General features: G+C 34.3%; 1 protein-coding gene across 3 annotated transcripts in view; it reads left to right on the forward strand.

Annotated features, from left to right (window-relative positions):
• SYT1 (synaptotagmin 1) overlaps positions 1–24,702 on the forward strand; it is a 1,196,932-nt gene that overhangs the window by 754,332 nt on the left and 417,898 nt on the right. For all 3 annotated transcript variants that reach the window (XM_059934706.1, XM_059934708.1, XM_059934707.1), the window contains one exon: positions 14,784–14,896. The gene's annotated coding sequence lies outside the window, so the exon portion shown is untranslated. The remainder of the gene's footprint in view (positions 1–14,783; positions 14,897–24,702) is intronic.

A 24,702-nucleotide genomic window follows, 5' to 3' on the forward strand; every position in this document is an offset into this window, starting at 1 on the left:
TAAATATTCCCTCCTTTGGATTCACATTCATGTATCTGAATTGTTAAAAGATTCTTACCATGTTAGTAGAGAAAAAAGTCCTTTATCTGCTAGTATATTCTTTTCAGATTTAGGGTTAATACATTAATAAAGGGGGAAGGGGTAATACATTCTCTCTCTAGAATTTTGGAAGATTTTGAGAAAAGGTCCAAAACTTAGCTCACCAAAAATGGAATGACTGCATGTATCAAACCTATATTGAATGGTAACAATTGTAATAGTGAATATGCTGTACATGATATAAAAACTGTCTTACAATTTGTGTTCTAAGGAAGATATTGTGAAACTATAGCCAGACAGAGATAACAAAGTAAAAAAAAAAATCTTAAAAGGAGAAAAACCATACATGGAAGCTTCAAAATATTAATCTTTTGCAATTGCCCAAGTTCCCTCTCATAGCAGCCTTGGTTGATTAGAATGAGGAACTGTGAGTAAATAGAATTCCTTTGAAAGAAAAAGTGTTTGGGCCCCAGAAGCTGATGAATTTTCTTCTGTTCTTAGGGTAGCAAAAAGAAAGAAAGGTAAACTTCTGAGCTTTACTCTCTATATAACAAGGTTGTTGTGACCGAATGAATGTGAAGAATTTAGAATACTGTACAATTCTAAAATATTGATGAGTAATACTTTTTTATTAACTATTAGTAATGTTAATACATTCTGTATGCTACTGAGGAAATTGATTTATTTTATGTGCACTAAATAGAAGTGAGACCCAATTAGAAATGAGAAATTATTCCTAATCTTACTTCTAAACTTTAAAACATTTGCTCATAATTTTAAATCTTTCAAGATTTCATTATTCATTTTTATCTCTCTCTACTTGTTAGTTTCACACATCTTGAAAAAGAATATTTGTTGTCTGAATTACTTTTTTTTTTTTTTTTAATTACTTATTTATTTATTTATTTTTGGCTGTGTTGGGTCTTCGTTTCTGTGCGAGGGCTTTCTCTAGTTGTGGTGAGCGGGGGCCACTCTTCATCGCAGTGCACGGGCCTCTCACTATCATGGCCTCTCTTGTTGGGAGCACAGGCTCCAGACGCGCAGGCTCAGTAGTTGTGGCTCACGGGCCCAGTTGCCCCGTGGCATGTGGGATCTTCCCAGACCAGGGCTCGAACCCATGTCCCCTGCATTGGCAGGCAGACTCTCAACAACTGCACCACGAGGGAAGCCCTGAATTACTTTTTATAAAATAGGAATTAAATATTGTCTGACTTTTTTAAGCCTTTAAGAAATGTGTTTTTTTTTTAGTTTATGAAGATGCTAGTTGGTGTGTGTGGGTGTGTGTATCTAAACATCCCGAAGTGTCCCACACTACTAATATGAGTAACAATTAGAAGTGCACATACAGTAGTATTACTATGCTTATTCTCTGAGTTATTGTGTACCATTATATTTCATTATATTTTATTTCATTGTCCACTGTATGTTCTCACTCTGTCTCTGAAGGAACACTGTCAAGAGATATACTTTGAATCTGTAACTTACTTGGCTTCTTGACTACACACTCTACTTTTAGAAGTTTCTTCTACTTTGTCTTTCAACACAATGCTCCCTTCTTTTGACTATTCTTGGGTATATTACATTTTCTCTGTCCATCTTGTATTAAATGTTGGTTTTCTTCAACAATAGTCAGCCATTTCCAATACAAGATATTTAAATGCAAAACAAGAACATGCTTCCCCCTCAAATCTACATCCAATCCTCATAACACTTAACATCTTTACAAGGGTCACCTGGTAAATTGAACAGTACTTCAGTTACATTTTACAGGAAACAACTTTCTGAATGTCTCACAGGTGTGGCATGGGTCAACCACTTGCCAGTGATCCCACAGCATAAGTCCTGGAGCTGACACTTGGACCAAGATTGTTCTTCAGGCCCCTTCTGTACAAGTCACTGCCAAAGATACCATGTTTCCTGGAATCTGGTAGAACATCAATACATATTCTTGAACTAAATGAATGTAATGAACCCTAATTTATTAATTCAGAGTTTACATTTTGACTGTGTCTATCTTATGTTCTGTTAGAAGACAGGGAAGTGGGAAGGGACCAGTATTTTCTGAACAGGAAACATTTATATACCTTAATCATTCGTTTGTCATACTTCACCTCATTCTATCCTCATAACTCTAAGACTGGTACCATTATCACCATTTTAAAGATGAGAAAACTTGGGAGTTTGAACAATTCTCTTAAGATTCGTGAGCTGGTACATGTTAAAGTCACAATTTAATTCCAAACCTGTCTAATTCTAAGGACCCGCAATCTTTCTACTATGCCATCTTGCCTATTTACTTTGCCTGACAATCTATGGAAAATAGTTTCCTCTTACACCATAGTTTTAGCTTTTCACAACACATATGTCAAGCTTTCTGTCATATCACTTGTTTCAGATTAAGTCAGAATAAAAACATTGACAAGGTAAGTCACCTATCTATTTATTTACAGAGCCTTAGACAGAATCCAGAGGTATGAGTCAAAAACTTAAGGATATGAATTAATCCCCTATTATATATTTTTGATATCATATTGGAAAAGATACTTATTCCTCCTGCATTCTTGTTATACATATAAAACACTCAAAAAAGTTAATATTCATAAAAGCCTTGTCTTGCTAATAACTATTGAAATTTAAGTGAAATAATCATTGGCTTCTGAAAACATGTGACCATTAAGTCAATATATGCTACTACTCTCTTTAATTTTTCCAGTATATTATTGAACAATTCCTTGTTCAAAAACTAAATATCAAGGATAACAAGTAAGATATTAGCTAATATTTGAGCATAAACTATTAGGGACAATGATGTAGTTTTATTTTCTTGTGTTACAGTAGAGAAAGGCATCTTAGCCAGACTAGCACAGTGATGACATATTTTCTGAACTGTTTTTTCTCACATATCTTATGCTTAATTTAACAAATATTTATCAGATGCATACTGTGGGCAAGGGGTCACTATGGAGCGTACAAAAGAGGCTAGAATATCATTTCTCCCCTTGAGGAATTCATAATCTGGTGGCAAAAGCAGACTTGTATGTAATCAACTGCAGTATCTGGAAGAAAAAAGTACATCTCTTAATAGCAACACAAAATACTCTGGTATTGTAAGAAGAGCAAGGCTAGAGGGCAGGGCACTGTGGAGCTTGGAATGAAGTGGCAGGATATTAAATGGAAGACATCAGTTATGAAGCTAAAGCACATATAGGCAATAACATGATAAGAGTCTGGATTCGTCAGTGGACTGAGAAAGCAGAAGGGAAAGAATATCAGGGACATTTCAAGGGAAGAATCAATAATATGTGACACTTAATCAGATGTGGGAGTGGAAGTTAGGTGGAGTCAAAGATGAATTTCAGTTTTCTTATCAGATACTAAGCCAGGGAACACAAAATAAGAAAAAGTGTAAGGGAAATGTGCAACATTTCATTTGAGGTTTGTGGGTTTAATATACCAGTAAGACAACTATAAGTAGATAGCCAGCAGGAGGAAATTTGGGTCTAGAATATAGTGAGGAGGAAGCAAAAAAAGAAACTACAATAAAACACAAAACTACGGGAACCTCCCTGGTGGTGCAGTGGTTAAGAATCCGCCTGCCAATGCAGAAGACAGGTTCGAACCCTGGTCCGTGAAGATCCCATATGCTGCAGAGCAACTAAGCCCGTATGACACAACTACTGAGCCTACACTCTAGAGCCCGCGAGCCATAACTACTGAGCCTGTGCACCACAACTACTGATCCTACACTCTAGAGCCCGCGAGCCACAACTACTGAGCCTGTGCACCACAACTACTGAAGCCCGCGAGCCTAGAGCCCGTGCTCTGCAACAAGAGAAGCCACCACAATGAGAAGCCGGCACACCACAACGAAGAGTAGCCCCCGCTCGCCGCAACTAGAGAAAGCCCGCGTGCAGCAACAAAGACCCAACGCAGCCAAAAATAAATAATAAATAAATAAATAAAAATTTTAAAAAATAATAAATAAAACCACAAAACTACAAAAACCAAAAACTACAAAAACCAAAACGTATGGGCATTGACACAGAACCAAAGTTTTGAAACGGTGGAATGGTGCTTAACAATCTCAATAATGCAGAGAAGTTGACAATTGAGAATTAGGTGTTAGATTTGACAGCCATGAGATGCATGATGACTTTAGTATAATGAATGAGGAAGCCGGATTGCTGAAGATTGAATAGATATATGGAAGTAAATGCAGAAAAGTTCACTATGAAAGTTTTATAATAAAGAGGAAAAAAGTGAGTAAAGGGTAAAAGGGTAGTTGATGTAGAATTAATATTTTGGCTTAGTGTGGAGAAAAATGAACTTGTTTATAAGCTAGTAAAAAACAAAAATAGAGAAGAAAAAGAAAAAAGATTCTTAACTCTAGGTCCATAGATTAGGAGTCAACCTGGAACTTCAGGTTGGTTTTGATCTCTTAAAAGCATAAACAAAATATAGAGTGTATGTAAATTTTTATTTGAAGAGTCATGAGATTCTCATAAGGATCTCTACGTCTCACTGCAACCTCCCAAAAATAAATTTTGGAATCTCTGAAATACACAGAGGGAACATTTTATGGACAATACCCAAGGAAGCAGGATGAAATTAATTCAAGAGGATGTATATTCTACACTATTTCATTGAAAATTTCATCTGTGAATCTCAAAGTGTTCCATGTATGTTTAAAACAAATTTGAAAAGAATAACTCATATCATCTCTTAATTTACTCTGAATTCTGAAAGGAAAATAGACCTAAAAGGGTCATCACTGTACACATTCCCTAAGAGATAACTGAGCACTTGCCCAATCTGTGCCAGGCATAGTGCTGGGGGGACTCAAACAGTTAGGCAGGACACCTAACCTAGAATTTAGTGGAACCATGCCAATGTGGGATTCAGTAATGGTTTAGCAGACAAACCATCTAAGCTAAAACATGAAGAACCCATTCATTCAGCAAATGTTTATAGAGTGCCCATATGAGCCAGATACTATCCCAGGTGCTGGTATTATGGGCATGAATAAGACAGGAATGTCTGCCTTCATGCATTGTGGCAAGAGGGAGACAAAATAAACAAATGGACAAATAAACAAAAGTCTATAATATCAGGTCTTGATAAGTGTTATAAAGAAAATATACGGGGCGGGGGTGGGTATAGTGGCAAAGGAAGACTTCCCTACAAAGGCGACATTTGATAAAAGACTGGAATAAACAGAGGAAATGAGCCATGTAAATATCCAGGAAAGATCATGTGTGGTAGAGAGAACAAAGGCCCTGGGTAGGAACATGGTCTGTTGGGCTGGAGGAATCGCCAGTGTGTCTAGAACAGACTGAGGAAGACAGAGATGAGGAAGGTATATGAGGCCAGAAAAGACTTATGAGCCATGTTAAGGAGTTGAAATAGGAATAAGTCAAGTGAGGATTGGAGGGAGTAGCTTGACTTATTCCAGAAGTTTGACTCCTTATTGAAGGAGAGTGTGGAGAAATGAGGTTGGAGATGGGGATAATAGTATTATCATTTTCATAGGATAGAAAGGACTTGATGAATGGTTTACTGCCAACTAGCCGTCAACAGTACACGAGAAACCCAAGGTTTGCAGATCAAAGACATCACTAGATAATTTCATCATCCAAGATTCTCTACCAAGAGATATCAATTGTTTCTTTCTTTATACAAGACACTGTATTGAGTACAATGCTTTAGATTGAAATGGGTATATTCTAATATAGTAGCTTTAGATAATTTTATAAATTTTCTTACTTTGCAGAGCCTAAAGTTCTGAGAGTTTTCAAAGTAAACATATTTCACTGATTTATATGTACATATTTTAAAGAACATGAAAATAAAGTAGACTGATTTTTTTAGTTATTCTAAAACTGGTTTTAAACTTTATAAAATTTCTAACTTTGGTTTTTTGAGTGGTTCTCTTTAGTACATAATGTTTTTAGGAATATAAAATAATTCTAGGAACTAAAAATAAGTACCCTATTCTCCCTTGCCCCATATAACTGATGGACTCGAAACGTTAGTGATTCTTGGGTAGCTTTAGTTGTTGTAAATTATGTGCTTTTACATCTGATTTAAGAAATAGGTAAATGTTTATTTAATTGTTCAATTGAGATTGATACAGTTGTCTTCTACTTGTGTTATCTTCGTATTGCCCAAATCATACATAGAAGATATGTAATTTTTAAAACAATATAGGTAATTTATAAAGTTTAGAATGAGAAGTTTATGGTTACTATTACATGAGCAAGCTATTTCAATAGAGGCTTCCTTATTGTATTGCATTGTACTTGCTTAAGTCTGGGTTTTCTCATATCTGGGTTCTTATGACACTGACAATGTGATGTTAAAAATGTGGGACTAAATATTCTGTGCAAAATAAACTGTTATATCATAAAGTATACCATAAAATTTTTTACAACTTACTTCATTTATTTGTTTATTGATAGGCTCTTTTCTCATCAAAGTTGAAAGCCTCTTTTGTAAATTATAAAAAATTTTATTGTGACCTGGTTCATTTAGTACTTACTTACATGAAAAAAGCTTGAACTTGATAATAATACAGAGCCATTCAAACAAGGTCAGTATACTCTGCCTTCGTTATTACAGTTCATTTTTCATGATTTTTGTTGTCTTTTTAGAAAGTTTACATCTTTTATAATTTCTTACATTTTAAATAAATTTTCTAAAATATTTACTATGTATATATTTGTTCATGTCTTTATTTTTGTATTTGGCACCCCAACATTGGCATTAGTATAGAATTTAGCAAATACAGTAGTAACAGAGTTTTAATTGAATTTTGCAAGAACTTAAGCAACATGAAAGCAGGGATCCGATCTGTCTTGTTTGCCTCTGTAACTTCAGACCTACAAAAGTGTCTAGCACAAGGTAGATGCTCTATAAATATGTTAATGTAAAGGAGAGAAGAAAGAAGAGATAGAGGACAAGAGAAAGGGAAAGATGAATTAATAAGACAGTTTTTGCCCTGAAGAGGCTTAGAGACCAGATAAGGAAATATGACATGTGCGTAAAAACTAGAATAACTATACAGTGATGTACCCTCCAATATACCATAATTATATGTGCCTTCAGCGTTCAAGAATGGGAACCTTTAGGCTGAAGTGTTTTTAAATTTGAAGTTGTGTTAACTTGATATTAAAAAGAATAATGATGTCAGTAATGGTAACGTTAACACTAGCCAACCCAACAGAGCTTATTATATGCTAACATTTCAAGTGAATTAATTTATCCAATCCTCACAATAGCACTATTGGATAATTATTATTATTATATTTGTTTTTTTAGATGAAGGAATTGAGGATTATAACTAGGAAGTTCTAAAGACAGAACACAGTGACAACCAAAAAATAACAGTCTGTGAAAGCTCAATTCAGTCCTTTACTGGAAATATCACTCAAAAAAAACCTTTTTTTCATACAGCATTTATTTTTGCATTTTACTTTCATTTATTTTTTTTCCTTAAATTGGATTTATAGTAAAATAGTAATAGTTATAAATAAGTATAACAATATAAATATTATTTCAAACTATTTAAAATCTCCAATTTATTAAATAGCACAAATGTTAATTATGCTTCTTTGAAAAATTTATTGAAAGGGTATCTTTTTTATTTTATTTATTTTTTTATCGAAGTATAGTTGATTTACAATTTTGTGCCAACTTCTGCTGTACAGCAAAGTGGCTCAGTTATACACCTATATGCAGTCTTTTTTAATATTTTCCATTATGGTTTACCAGAGAATATTGATTATATCAATAGTTCCCTGTACTATACATTAGGGCCTTGTTGTTTATCCATTCTAAATGTAATAGTTTGCATCTACCAACCCCAAACTGAAAGAGTAGCTTTGAAACAAGCAGCTAAAGAAAATCTAAGAACATGTCAGTGCTCTGCTGATTCTAGCATTTTGTGTCTCTAGATTTCTAACCTCACTTACGAATTATTGCTCATTCGCTTTCCCTGCTCCACTCATATGTGTAGGAAAGTCTGCTAGAACTTGAGCTGTGCAGATTGCTGTGCAGAATAAAATGTTAATCTCTTGGCTTATTCAATACAAGAATGATTGTAATACACTTACAATGATTGTAATAAATTGAGACTGTGACTGACTCAGATAGTGGCACAAAATTAATTACTTGTCTTTAGTCTTATATAATGCATTATATATATATATATATATATATATATATATAAAAAATATTTAGGAAAAGCACACAAGCATGGAAGATACATATATAATGCACTATATATAATATAATTAATATATATTATATATGCATGATATATATAATATATAATGCATTATATATACATGCCTTCCATGCTTGTGTGTTTTTCCTAAATCTGTTCTCCCTGTGACTTTTACCTGCACTTCAGATCAGAGTTCACCTAAATTCCCACAGTGGTCAAGTATTTCTAGTGTTGCTAGTTTGTTATCTAGTAGTTAGCATACCACTAACAGTGGTCAGTAGATGATGGCATAAAAAAATAGATCATGTGCATCATGGCCAGTTTTAGCAAATCTCTAGACTAGGTTCCTTTCCTAACTAAATTTATCTTATAAAGAGGTCCAAACGTATTTTGAATAATTTAAAATCAAACGTGAAAATACATTTACAAAAGAAAAAAGAAATATATTCATTTGTCCTCAATAACAAAGGAATAGAGAAACTGAAGGCAATCAGTTGAACAAAAACAGGTTGTTAAAATTCACAGTGTGTTCTATGTTGAAAATTTAGAAATAAAAAAGAAAAAGATAAAAGCAGATGCACTGTTTTGTGGATTAAATCAGACAAGAGAGCCAAGGCTTTCAAACTCCTTCTGACCAAGTTACAAAGAATAATGATATAAAATTCTTTGTAGCTTTTATCCCACATTGACTAATATGGTAAAAGATTTCTCCCTGGCATTTTTTTTTGCTTTAAAAAAATCCAAATAAATTTTAATTCTAACTATAAAGCAAAAACTTGTTTTTCTAAGTAGTTAATGGTATTTTAACATTGTATCCTTAGAAGTAAAGTGCTATGTTGGTTTGACTTGGACGGTGTCTTATAGCAAGGAAATATGAAGTCTGTAATGAAAAAGGCACTTTTCACTCACTGGATTGAGAATCAAAAGACATGAATGACAGCTTCTGCTATGCTACTAATAGGCTATGAAAACTTGGGCAGGTGAAGTTCCATTTATGAACCTTTTATCAAGGAGGGGAATCACTGACCCCTTTAGAGAATCTGGTGAAAATGCACAAATACATAAATGCGTGCAATTCTATGTAATACTTTAGGGGGTTGCAGTCTTCTTGGAGCTATAGTTCCCACCAATAGGTAATGAAACCAACGACTAGATAATTCCTAAAGTCCTTCCACATTCTATGTTTCTAATGCAGTTTGCAAACATTTTGTTTTAAATTATTTTTTAACAGGGAAAAAATCTTTGAATGGTGCAAGAGCCTACCTCTCCTGCTTTCTCCCCCACTTTTTTGCCTTTGCACATTGCAAACAAGATTCTTCTTACGCAATTGTCTTACAGGGCATCTTGGCGTAAGGATATTCAAATGTAATTATTCTTTACACTTTCATGTCTCAGGTAATTTGGCTGGTATATTGTCTGTGATTTGCTTATACATAAGGTCAAAAACCTGACCCCTGTTAATAATACATCATAAACTAATCATTTATATTTTCTTTACCAAGGTTCACTGAACCATTTAACTTACACTGACTACTGCAACATTAAATTTTTCATATTAAAGTGTACTCAAATTAACCTTTTTAAATTACACTATAAAAAAGTGAACATACGTAAGTAAAAATTAAGGGCACCATAAGCAAATAAGTTGGGCAGTTCTTCTTGGGAAAACTTTAGCTTAAGCACATTCCTCTAGATTATTTAAGTTATTTGGTGTATTACAACAATTTGTATCTAACCCAGTAAAATTTATAGTACATGTGTTCAATGGAAGAAAATAATTGATAAATTAAACATCTCACTCTGTGGAAGCAGTCTATTAAAATTCCTAACTTATTAGATATTTTATTTTGTCTATGAGCTTTTACGAATTCATCTGTATCATAAAAATATAATCTTTTAATATTACAAAATTTGAAGTACATATATTTGGTTAATTCCTCTAAGTTCCTCTGTCAAATAAATGGTACCTGAGAGCCCTTTATCTGTATCCATTTCTAAATTGATAACTAAAAGGATTTAGAGTTTTATGAAAATATCAAGAGAATTTACTGAAAAATGATTGACTCTTACCCTAAAATGAGTGAACCTAAAGTCTAAGAGAAGTACGTTAGGACAAATATATTTTGCTTTCAAGTTAGGTTCCTCATCTTTTATTTTTTTATTCATTTACTTTGCCCAAATTGGTTTATTTATACCTTTTCCATAAGCTACAATTATAAATACTTTTTTTTTAATTGAAGTATAGTTGATTTACGATGTTGTGTTAGTTTCTGGTGTATAGCAAAGGATTCAGTTATATATGTGTGTGTGTGTGTGTGTATATACATATATATATTGTTTTTCATATTCTTTTCCATTATGGTTTATTATAGAATATTGAATATAGTTCCCTGTGCTATACAGTAGGACCTTGTTGTTTATGTGTTTTATATATAGTACTTTGTATCTGCTCATCCGAAACTCCTGATTTATCCCTCCCCACCCCCTTTGGTAACCATAAGTTTGTTTTCTATGTTTGAGTCTGTTTCTGTTTTGTAAATAAGTTCATTTGTATCATAGTTTAGATTCCACATATAAGTGATATCATATGATATTTGTCTATCTTTTCGTAACTTATTCACTTAGTATGATAATCTCTGGGTCCATCCATGTTGCTGAAAATGGCATTAGTTCATTCTTTTTTCATAACTGAGTGGTATTCCACTCAGTTGATACGGTAGTATCTTCTTTATCCATTCATCTGTCGATGGTCATTTAGGTTGCTTCCGTGTCTTGGCTATTGTGAGTAGTGGTGCTATGAACATTGGGGTGCATGTATCTTTTCAATTTAGAGTTTTCTCCGGATATATGCCCTGGAGTGGGATTGCTAGATCATATGGCAACTCTGTTTTTAGTTTTTTAAGGAACCTCCATACTGTCTTCCGTAGTAGATGCACCAATTTACGTTCTTACCAACAACGTAGGAGGGTTCCCTTTCTCCACATCCTCTCTAGCATTTATTACTTATAGACTTCTTCATGATGACCATTTTGACCGGTGTGAGGAGATGTCTCATTGTAGTTTTGATTCGCATTTCTCTAATACTTAGTGAAGTTGAGTATCTTTTCATGTGCCTGTTGGCCATCTGTATGTCTTCTTGGGAGAAATATCTGTTTAAGTCTTCTGCCCCCTTTTTCGATTGGGTTTTTTTGTTGTTGTTGTTATTGAGTTATATGAGCTGTTTGTATATTTACAAATAATGTTTTTAATGACGAATCACCAGGAGCACATTTTATTAGTCTAATAACCTCTACATTAGCATGCAAAGCTGACCTGGCATGAAAGTAACTTAGGGATAAAAATAATAGTAAATGATTGCTAGCATCAGGAGACAGTTTTCTAAATTATCCATTCATTTATACATTCAACATGTATTTGTTGAGCTACGACTGTATAGAATAGTAGCCAAATGATGTTCTAGGCACTAGATATGCATCAATGAACCAAACTGAAAAAACCTCGAGCTCTTACAGATTTTTGAAGAGGTGGTCGTGGTGCCAGGAAGAAACAGACAAGCATATATGTAGCGTAATGATAAGTACTGGGAAGAAAAATACAGCATTACTGAAGAGTTAAGAGAATAAATAAACCTAGACCTATTCAACATCAGGGAGTCAGAAATTAATTTTTAAATCAATATGAGAAATTTCACTCCTAAGAATAGGTAAAAGAAAGTTGTTTTTTTTTTTTTTTAATAGTGATAAATATCCTCACCCCAATCCATTATCCAAAGAGTAACTAAAGGGAGTCGATGCTTCAGTGGCTTCCAGGGTCCCCTCACCTAGAACCCTCATCAGAGGCTGCCCCATGCCTGCCTCCAGCCTTGATACCCCCATGCCTCTCCATACTCACTACATTTCAACCACATTGACCCTTTTTGTCGTCCTTGTTCCTCAAGCATACGGAGCTCAGGACTTTACACATATATTGTCGTATTTTGAATCTACCCCTTTACCCCATCCTACCCATAAATCCAGCTAATTCCTGAATGTGATTTCTGCAAGGAAGCCAATTCTGGATGAAGCTCCCCTGCTGTCACTTTCCCAGCATCTTTACCTGTCCTTCTTGGAATTTATTACATGTAAAGTATGTAATGACACATGCTCTGTATGTATGTTTTTATCATCTCTCTCTTTCATTAGCCTGCAGTCTCCATGGGGCGAGGTGAGGTGGGCACTAGAGGCAGCCGTTTGTCTCCTTTGCCAGTGAGCATTCAGTGTCTTGCACCCTGCCTGACACGAATAAGCATTTAGAAAATCACTTCTGAGAGAAAGAATGAATTTGTATAAAAAATGTCTTAGGTTTACAACCCATGGTTTTATGTAACACATTGTAAAGTGGGTTCTGGTGGGAGCTGGTAATATCCTTTCAAACCATGTGACTGAGCTAAATAATTCTAGTTGAATCTTTTGTTTTTAAATCTGTGTTGCGTACTGTTCCTGCCCCAGACTCTGCTGGAAGTCTACTGCTTGCTTGTAGGCTCATAGCTCCAATGACAGATGTTTTTTAATCTTTGCTATTTGGCTTCCAAAATGGGTATATATTACTAACTCATGTATTCTCACCAACATTTAGAAAATGACCCTGGGGGCTGTGATCTGAGAAATCGGATACTTTCTGGGACCTGTAGCCATGGGAAAGAGGTTTTTAATGCTTTCTGGTGGGAAAAGTCATTTTATGCTTGGAACCATTGTTGAAAAGAAGATCCAATTGTGAAAAGCCACAGTTATGTAAACTATTAAACAATTCCAGGGAGTGACATAGATCAGGACTTTGTTTTATCCTCTTACTTCACGTGTGTGTGAAGGGCACACACGTAGATGTGCATAAACACACAGTGTTTGTGATGTTTTCTGCTTCATTCCACATGAGAACTTAGAATTCTCCTAGAGGATGGGAAGAATCCTTTATCGATGCCTACCATATCCTACATCTCCATTGTGACACTTATCTATTTGTAGTAATAATTTATTTTCTTTCCTTACCTGTCTCGCCAATTCTTTCAGAGGCAAGAAACTATCTTTTTTCATTTTTTATCCCCAAAACCTGGCCAACAAAAAGTCCACAATAGACACTCAATTAATATTCATTGAATGAATCACAGATTATAAATAAGTACCTATAATGGAAATAGCCTGAGCTGGAGTCAACCTTCCCTTGTCTATCTCAGCCAGGCAAAATGGAGCTCAGAAACCACTCAGGGAATTACACTGTCTTACGTAGCATCTTCTCCTTTAAACCAACAACTAAGGTTTTCCCAAGCCCAGGAAACCCCCAAAAGATTTTCCTACATGGATTTATGCCAGAACGATTCTGGTCCATTAGTTGGCAAAGAGGACTCCTTAATAACTTCAGAGGAACTGTAAAAATTCTATTCAGAATATAATGAAAGCTGCAGGAGATTGTGTATTCATTTATCCTGAAGTAGGAAAACTTGAATCCTCAAATAACAGGGTGTTGCCGTGTTAGCTTCCTCCAGAAAACTGAAACTTCAGCTGTAAAGAGAGCAGAATGGTCTGATTAGTATCAGAGCTGCTGGAATCTGCAAAGCCTCCATTCTTAATTGGAGCTACAAGATGCAGCTGATAACTTAAAGTCTCCCTATGTGAGTTTCTGCATTCGTGGATGAATTCTGTTACTTTAGTGTTTTTGAGATTCCATATTCTAAAATCATTATTTTAAAATCTCAAATATAAGATAGTACCATAGGTTGCTCTGTATCTAAGAATAAATAAATGCAATAAAAGAGTATATTAAAGAAAACAGAAAGAATAAAAGGAAGAAGGAAAGAAAAGAAAAAAGAATGGAAAAGAAAGGAGGGAGAAGAAAAGGGCAAAGGAAGCAAGGAAGAAAGGGAACTATTAGAATATTTGATAGACCTCCTCCACAACTCAGATGTTTTTGTATGTGCAGTATTTCAATGTCCTTCCTAGGTACATAACAATGCCTTTCTTTTTTATTAGCACGGCTGCAGCTGCTGTTGCTTGCAAAGAGATTCACAAATCAAAATAGACTCAGTTAGGTTTTCAATAATTCTAAAATGTGAGGGAACACTGCCAGAGAAGGACAGCACTCCAGTATCCTAAACAAGGAGTCGTGTTAGCAAAACAAAGTAGGAATTGCTTAGAGATAATCCCCCCGGGTGGTAATTCCACTGGGTGCCTTCTGTGGCGGCACATGCACTTTCTCCTCTACGGAGCAATGCCATAGAACAGGCTATGTCAGAAGAAATAGGAAAAAAAGTTGCTTTCTTGAAACATTTCTTCTTCTAGATTTTTCTTTATGTCCACATGATTCATACCTCTTGGTTCTTAGCCTGGAGCACGTAGCGCAACCAGGAAATGAGGAAGCTAGAGCTGGATGTGAATAATGAATGGGCCACATCAGCAAAAGTCTATATACACACTCAGTAGCAAAGGCGGGTGCGGAGTTGCAGGCCAGCATTTTTATGAATTTTTTCCATTCTTCTCTTTCTCTCAAGGGAAACCAGGAAAACAAGAACTAGCAAGAGCTTGACAAACGCCTGGCTTTGAATTGGAGACCATTCACCTGCCTATTGCTTCATTCCTGGAAATTTCATTGCAACTAAGTAAGGTACGTGGAAAAAAACCAGAAACTTTGATATGTTTTGTTGATGAACTTGTGATATGTGGAAGACAAATGCATTTGTGCGGAAAATTGGAGGACTGTATCTCTTACTTCAAAAGAATGTTTAGTATTTGTCATGTCTTTTGAAATTATTACTAGTATTAACGCCCTTGATGTGCTAGTTTAGTTGATGGGGCACTGGCCACTTATATAACATTTTTGCTTTCTCCCACTCTCGTTTTGTACTTCATCAAATCCAAAGTTGTCATGGTTCATTATCTGTAGATGATCTTGAGCAGCCTTGCATTCTAAAAGAATATGTCATAGCATCGTCCTCTGTGCTTTTGTGCCCTGCTGTACAGATGATAAATTAGCAACAATATTGGGTAAGGGGTGGGAGTGGAGGCAGATTTGTCTCAGGCTGATGTTTCTTTGTGCCATACTCTGCCTTACTCTTTCCTATATGCCTAATTCAACAATGAAGTACATATATCACATTGTGACTATTACATATGTTAGAGTACATAATTGGGGTTGTAGAGTATCTGCTTGAATGTCCCAACTAATGAATTCCGTCAAATTCAATTATCATTCTTAGACTCTTCATTAACCAATCAAATTGCTTCTTTGGTCTGTCATTTCTAACACCCTTTCACTCGGCATAACCACAATTCTCTGAAGTAAATTGGAGGTGATTAAATTATCTCACTAATCATTATTGGGAGTCTCATGTTACTGAAGTTTTGGATTTCTAAAGAATCATCTTTCACATGATTCTCATTGTATACAGCAGAAATAATGTTATAGTATGAGGCCATGTCTTTAACTTTATTCTGCTATTTGCATCTTAGTTTCTTCCTGAGGAAGTTGGCTACAATAGGTCTCCGATACTAAAATCATACAGAAATAAACCAACTCTACACTCCTATAAATTCACCATCTTATTAAATAAATCTGTCCAGTAGGCTTGTGTTATAACACAGTTCTTCACCTTTGGGGAATGAACCATTTGAATGCTGGAAGTTTCTCTTATCTCTGATGCAGTATGATTTTACAGGATCACAGTTGTTATTGCTGAAACATGTTCTTTGCTAATTTTTATAATCTCCTTACATAGATTATTAAAACAAATGAAGTGGTTCTGAAAGTGCATATTACCTAGAATCAAAAGTTTCTTTCTTAGGCAATAATTGTCACTGCTAATATATAATGGTTATTTCAATCATTTTATAATGAAAGGCACAGCTGATGATCTGACAGTGTGGTTCTTACCATACAGTTCTTAAAATATTCCCATTTTATACTCTTCTACTTTGCATTTTAGAAACAATTTCATCTTCTACTCTGCAAATATTTTGAGAAACATCTCAAAATGTAACCTGAAGCCAACCTAAGAAAATATCTATTCCGGGTTCCATGCCAGACGTACTTAATCAGAATCTTTGGGAATGGGCTTTAGAACCAGCATTTTAAATATGTATATCAGATCATCCCAATGCACTCCAAAGTTTAAAAACCACTACTCTACAATATGACAGTAAGGAAACAGCCAAGAGGAAAATATTTTAAAGCTATAGACATATAATTAATATAAAAATATTGAAAATAAATTAGGATTTTGATTTTTTCCTACATATTTTTATTTCCTAGGAGTGTACAAAGGACTTTAGACTGTTTCTTTCCCCTTTCATTTGAGTTGTAAACATTTTGAAATTAAAAATTAAATGTTAAAGATGTTAAGGGTATGAATGTCTATCAACTGAAAAGTTTCCCAAAGTTGCCAAATAATAAATGATCTCATAGTAAAGGGTATTAAATTCATAATTTCTACAATTATTATTTTCACATTTAAATCTTTAGTTTTACAAAGCTTTCTAAATATCAAGTCATTCTTTCAATATTAGATATGTCTAATAAGCATCACTTCTTTAAGAATTCCAGCCTGTACTTCTGTTACGGTTTCTACTCATACAACTCCTGAGGGTGTCAGACTTTGAAAAGATAATTTATTGGTACAACTAAGTAAAACCTTTTGGCTAAGGGTACCCCATTTATTCATAAGTGAATATTTTTCTTTTATCTAATTTAATAAGGGAATTTCCTCATAGCTTTATTTTTAATGCAAAAATGTCAGACAGTTTGCCAACTTAATATGCCAAACTCTGAAGTATACATTTAAGTTAGAAGGGACAAAGAACTTTCTTCTGAACCATGAAAAGACAGAATATTGTGATTACCTCTGGCACTGAATGAGAGCAAAAAGTAACATTAGATTTAGTAGGAAAACTGCAGAGACTGTTTGACCCATAAAATTAATTCTTGCTTCCTATCTTGTAGAATCCACTGAGACAAGGGTCTAAAAGGCGAAAATGCTCAAAATCTTTAGGTTTTCAGGTGTACTTATTTTATAAAATAAATGTGTCCTAAAATAGTTGGAATAATTGTCTTCCAACTTCATATGAATCTTTTTATAAATAAAAATATTCTTGGTTTTCAACTGGTTTTAAAAATCACATTTACAGTACAGGCAGGCACTAATTTCAATTGGATTGTATTTCAAAAGTTTAATTTATAAGTTAAATATTTAGAACTCAAAATGTTTTCACACAGAAACAATGTTATAAATGATGTTAGATGCTCACATTCAATTTTTTTAAATCCACAAAATTATAGTCAAATTATATGATTTGTTAAAAAAAAAAAAAAAAAAAGCTCTAAAGTGGAAAATAGTAGAAAACAATACTATGTGATTCTAAAAAGTAAACCAATTGAACAAAATATTTTTAAAAATTCTTATTTACTTTGAATATCGACACTAAAGAAAAACAAGTTTGGTTATAAAGTAAATGAGAAACTGAAAGAGAGGGTAGGATGTTTTTGTAAAACACAGAGAAACTGGTTATAACATGAGCAGTATTCTCCTGAGCAGAGGAAAAGTAGATGGAGGGAAGAGATGCAGGCCAGAGATAGAGCTTGAGGGGCAAGTGGTCTCAAATACAGGTTGCCAAGCAGTATTAAACTATTAAATAGACAGGATGCTCATTAATGTTCATGTTTATAGCTCAAGGAAACAGGTGCATTCAGTTATTTTTAAATGAATAGATACATATTGTAGGTACACATCCATTTAGAAAGCAGATGAATAGAGGAAGTGTTTAAGCAGAGACAGCGAGCATGAATGCTAATTCAATGGACACCAAGGAAAAATGGAAAGAGAGAACTGGTGATCTCATAGCCTTCTACCAACAGCTTTTTCTCTGAATGACTCAAGCCGCCACTCAAGGTTTTATTGTAACCCACTTTCTAAGGAATTCTATCCTCTGTGTCTTTCAAAAAGTTCAGCATCATGTTCAATTGGATCAAGTTTACCTATTTGCTGCATTTACCCCTACAGGTGTTTCTTTAATTTGCCAAATATTTCTTGAATATCTACTGTGTTTTAGGCACTTTGCTAAATTTGCTACTTTTAGCCCAGACATTAGACCAAAAACAATATTTTGTTCCATTTGAATTTTAGTATTTTCTGTTTTACTATTTCTCTTTCTTTTCTATTCATTAAATTTGGATGGTTTGAAAAAACAGGAAGCACCTGTACCTGGCATGGAAGACAGGAGTCTGAATAACCCAGGGAATGAGGCCCAAGTAAGGGCATATCTGTCTTATTCTTCCTCTGTTCTTTGGATGTCAAGGAATTCTTAGCAGCTCTGAGTCCCCTTTACCTTCATTTAACCTAAGGAACAAATGGTAGAGATGGAAAAGCAAACAAACTTAAATTCTTCATTCAAAGAAAAATTGATAATTTCAAAATAAAGGCCTGTAATAATTAGCATCTCTTGTTTTGGTCAAGCCTCACTACTAGGCTAATCTGCAGTGTAAGAAACAAGAAGTTAGATACCTTTCCTAGAAAAAGGGCCTGTAATACTTCATCAGTTCTAATTTTTAGTAAAATAAAATGTCTAAAAGAAAAGTTTCCAGAATCTCTATTACCGTTGAGGTTGAGGCACAACAGAAGTTATCATGTAGGCTCCTAAAATCCCTCTTCACTCTGGAAATTCCACTAGGAAAAAAAAAATGGTTCATTTTCCATTGAAGAAAGTTTTGAAGAGATTTTTAAATGTAAAGCACCCTTCTTTTCCATTCCATTCTCAAGTTACAAGAGTAAAGGGTAAGATGGAGTATTGGCAACATTCAAATGAGTCTTAGGACAGGAACGGTCAATGCCTGGGTTGAGTTATCTCCATCTCTACTTCACAGCTTTCAAAAACTACTAGGAAAACCTGGGCTTAATGAGACAACAATGGTATTGCCACTCAGCCTTGTTTGAATTTCCCAATTGCTTTTGTTCCCTCATCCCTTTGAAGTGATACTTCGGAATTGCTTGACCAGTACTATATCACCAGTTATCTTCACATATAAGCTTGTTTGATGTTTCCTACACTTAGGTTTTCAATCAGTATATCTTCGTCCTCTACTTTCCCTTAGCCCAACAAACCTGTTCATCATGGAGCCTGGGTTCACACTTCCTATGCCAGTCAGCACTTCCTATGCCAGTCAGTCTTCCAAGCCCTGTGTCCAGACCCCTGTTCTATGGAGATTTCATGTTAGTGGAGAGGCAGACTATTAACAAGAAACAAACACATAAATATTCAGACCCACTAAAATAGTGGTCATCCAGTAACTCTAATCATATTCTTCTCTGCTTTTGTTTCCTCCAAGTTGTTTCCAGTCAATGATCCTACTCTTTTTAATCTCACTGATTCTTACTGTTGTCAGTTATGCACTAAAATCAATCTGATCCACTTACTTTAAGTCTATTTAGTCTTTACACCTCCTTAAATGAAATGTATAAATTTGCATATTAGATAAAGCTATATTGCCTGAGAAATCTAATCCGGAAAGCTAGGCCTAAGTAATGCCACGGTGGCTACACTGTGGCCATTATGGAATCTAATACCCCACAACCCAGGCCACCAAAGGCATCGTTTCTGATCCTGAGATTTTTCTTAATTACATTTCCCAGTGACTAAGTGTCCTGTTCTGGGACACATCAGAATAAATCTTTTGCTCTGTCGTTCTGTCTGGCAAAGTAACTTCACTATGGATGAAATTGGACTAGCCACTTTTACATTCAGTAAGGATTGTGTGTATCTAGTCAATATAAAAGAATAGACTTTCGAGAATTCATTGTGGTAATAGGAAGGAAAATTACCTACTTGAAGATATTAGATGTAATTCAGGAAATAGATGATAAGAAAAGAATATATAGCAATTTCTGAGAATGTGTACACTATTTAAGAAGAGATAAACCAATACCCTGAAAAAGTTATAGAAATTGGACATTAGAAGAGATAAACCAATAGCCTGAAAAAGTTATAGAAATTGGACATTAATTCTTAACAATTTTCTTTACACTTATTATCACTTAAAAATAAACTAATAACATTAAAATGCAACATTTAATGAGAGTAGAACCACTCTAATAATAAAAATGATTTTTATATTTGCTTATGCTGATACTTATTTCAGTTTAAAAATATTTTGTGGAGAAGTTAATACTTTTTATTGTAATTTAATGAAAGCAAAAGTTGTATTGCTCTCATTAGTTTATTTAGGGTTGATTATCTTTTTTATTTGAAAATATTTTTGCCAATTTTAAGGCATTTAAAGAATCTTCACTTTGTCATACATTAAACCCCCTAAGTAATGTGCAGCTAAACATATCTTAAACATATATACCCAGGAGAATAATACAGTTCACAGGAACATCAAAGAGAACTTGATAGAATCTTCTAGAAAAACTGAGCCAGAAGGAAATGTATAAAATAGATGAAAGGATATTTTCAAAACCCAGTAAGAATGTGAGGTCACAGGGGGATATGTTGAAGGACATAAAATTGTTTCGGGTGCGATAATAATGAACTCCGGAAAGATATCCTTTTCCTAACATTGTGAAATTCACACAGAACTATGTGAAGCATCGTCTCATTTCACTGTATGTCTCTAGGTTAATCACTGATTACTAATTCATTTCATATCTGAGATGAGGCATTTACCACCTCTTGTTCATACATACATATCTATAGTATTATCACTATAAATATTTCTAAATATGTAGATCAACAACACATTAAAACCCTGAAAATCCTCAAGGGTCAGAAAAGAAAGAGAGCTCGAAGGCAGAGTAGAAAGACGAAGAGCTGATGTCATGACTGAGTAGGGAGAGGTCGGTCCCTTATCAAGTCTCTAATGACTACAGGACTTGGGTCTAAGCAGGTTCGAGATCTGGAACTGAAATTCTCACATAAATTCAGGATCAGTGAAGAGCTGCTTCCTTCTTGATGAAGCAGCAAGAAAATTGCACCCACTGATCCAGGGAAGTGACTAGAGCTTATCTGCCTAGGAATCTAGATGAAATACAGGGAAAAAAATAGTTCTACTGTGACAAATCAAAACACCAGGCTTTGGCATATGTCAGTATGGGGCTTGAATGTATATTATTCACAGTGCATGGATTCTCCAAATGTAATTTATATAAACTAATGGGAACCTACAATTCTGTATGGAAACATGTCTGAACCAGGGCACACAGGACTCTTTAAGAAAAAAAAAAAACTAAAATGAGTTTACAATTAAATGAATAATGATAAAACCACACATGAGAATTATCCAACATAACAAAGCATAATGAGTCACCATAAGCAAGAGCATTCAAATCCTAAAGTTTTGAGATAGCTTAACAATATGAAAAAAAGCATAAACTAATCATTTAAAAAATTATAAAAGCAAAGAAGGAAGAAATAGAAACCAACAGTAAGACACTATGAAAACAGATTAGCAGATCTGAAAAAGAACCAAATACTCATAGAAAAGAAAAATATAGTTTTCAAATTAAAAAATTTAATGAAAACTTTTAGGATGAAGAGAAATGACCTAAGACGATATTAATGAACTGTGAATTACATCTGAAGAAATTTTCTAGAATGAGCACAGAATGTTAAGAGATGGAAAACTTAAGAAACATAGAGGAATAAAATGAGAAAGCACACCAATATCTATTAGGAATTCTAGATGGTTAGTTACAAGATAATAGCTGAGAATTTTCCATATTTGAAGAAAGCCATTAATACCATATAGAAAATCATTCCCAGCCACAAACCGGATAAAGAAAAACAAATTCAAACATAGACATTTTAACAAAGCCACAGAACTCCAAAGATAATGCAAAGATCTTAAAAATCAATTAAAACAAATAACATATAAAGGAGCAAGGAAAAAATAATAGATATCTCGTCAACTACAATAGACAAGATGACAGTGTAAAAAATAATTTCATGTGTTGAAGGGAAATAACTAGCAAGTTCCATATCTATATTCCATATTTATATAAACTATTTTTTCAATAATGACAGCAAAATCAATGTACTTTTTCAGAAAATGATTAAAGAAGTTCAACACTCATAAATAATTTTGAGTAACAAAATATATATTATCTGCATTTTGGTGAAACCCTGGTTTTCAGCCTTGAAAACTTGGTTATTCTAGGATTCACTAAACTAAAAAGACATCACCGGGCTTCCCTGGTGGTGCAGTGGTTGAGAATCCTCCTGCCAACGCAGGGGACACAGGTTCGAGCCCTGGTCCGGGAAGATCCCACATGCCGCGGAGCACCTAAGCCCGTGTGCCGCAACTACTGAGTCTGTGTGCCACAACTACTGAAGTCCGTATACCTAGAGCCCGTGCTCCACAACAAGAGAAGCCACCACAGTGAGAAGCCCGCGCACCACAACGAAGAGTAGCCCCCGCTCACAGCAACCAGAGAAAGCCTGCGCACAGCAACGAAGACCCAACGCAGACAAAAATAAATAATAAATAAATAAATAATGATTTTTTAAAAAGACATCATCAATGGCGTATTGTTACAGACCAAGTTCATTGCTGACATATCTTTATATGTCAAAAGGTTGAAATTTTAATAGCATCAGAGAGGTGCCTTTTTGATAGACAGTTAAGTGGCCTAAAATACAGAAACTGCACTGTCCTGATCATTTACTTCTTCAGTTAGCTAGTCTGTAACATTGCCATTCTTCTGAACAGGAACTTCAAATGTAAAATCCTTATGTTCTCCTAAAATCATTGTTACCATTCTTGACCCATCATTAAATGTAAACTATTGCATTTCAAAATGCACATCCAGACATTTAAATGTGTACACATGTAAATGCTTATCTTGCTCAACTATTCTGTAATAGTGTGAGAGATATATAAATAATCAATAGTTAAACCTATAAACCATCTTTGTGCCAAGCACACTTAGTAAATATAGGATAGCTGAGCTAGAGATAAAGAAAAAAGACTGTAGGGGTAATTGAAGTAAGTTCTTGCCAGGCAGCTTATGATCATTAACAACGTCTTCATGTAATAAAGTGACTCTGTGAAGGAGATGGAAGGGCACGAGGGAATTCTAGCACAGGAGCAGACCTAATGACTGAGCGGTTTAGCAAGAGTGTGTTTTTACCCAGGACAAAGCCTTAAGAACTAGAGACAGACCAAATACTAAGACAAAGAAATTTGCATTAGTACCTTATCTACCCCTTAAATTAGATAGAACATTCACAAATCAATGATACCCCTTCTTGTGCCTGTGATGTTTTCTTATGCCCTGGACAGAATTTACTAAGATAATTAAAAACTCAGAACATCCTAGCCATACAATGACATATAAACATTCTCATTCTATTTAATTCTTGAAGCTAATGTGTTTATTTATTATGATGATCAGAAATTAGGAAACATAAAGGATGAATTTAATAGGAAAGTATTAAAACATATTCATGAAAGGAACATACTGCAAAGGCGAATTAAAATTTGCTATCAAATATGTAGAAAATTAGATGGAGTTTTTGGTTTAAAACAGCTGAAGAGCTGGCAATATGCTACTATTAAAAACCAGCATTATTCTAAGATATTCAAACAGAAACATAAGAATAATGCTGGACAGATCACTGTATTAGAGAGCCTAGTTCTAATTTAGATCCATAATTGAAACACAACATCAAGAACTAATACAAGAACTGACATATATACACTACTATATATAAAACAGATAACTAATAAGGACCTACTGTATAGCACAGGGAAATCTACTCAATACTCTGTAAGGGCGTATATGGGAAAAGAATCTAAAAGAGAATGGATATATCTATATGTATAACTGATTCATTTTGCTGTACACCTGAAACTAACACAACAGTATAAATCAACTCTTATCTAATAAAAATTAAAAATAAAGATTTAACAGAGGGAACTATATTCATTATCCTGTAATAAACCATAATGGAAAAGAATATGAAAAATAATATATATGCATAACTGAATCACTTTACGGTACAGCAGAAACTAACACAACATTGTAAATCAACTATACTTCAATAAAATATATTTAAAAATAAAAGAATTAAAAGAAATTTAGAAACAGCAACAAAACCAAAATTATTTAAGGTTTGAGACATCACCTTGTCAGAAAAGACTAAAGAAATTTCAAGATGTGAAAATGAGAAAAAGAGAAGCATCAGATGTAGATTTAAAGTAAATATAGGCCATTACAAGAAATGTCAGACACCGAGGCCCAAAAGGGAGAAATGTGTTTAAATTGTCGGAAAGAATAGCAGATGAGAGGATGTGATGTTCTACAGAAGAGAATGCTAAAATTCTGTTCTTGAATTTATTGAAAAGACAGAAATTTGTCTTTTGTGAAAATTTTTGTACAGTTCTGCCTGACAGTAAAGAAATACATGTTTATAACACTTCCCAAT

The sequence above is a fragment of the Balaenoptera ricei genome, chromosome 10, assembly GCF_028023285.1.
Source record: "Balaenoptera ricei isolate mBalRic1 chromosome 10, mBalRic1.hap2, whole genome shotgun sequence".
Taxonomy (NCBI): domain Eukaryota; kingdom Metazoa; phylum Chordata; class Mammalia; order Artiodactyla; family Balaenopteridae; genus Balaenoptera; species Balaenoptera ricei.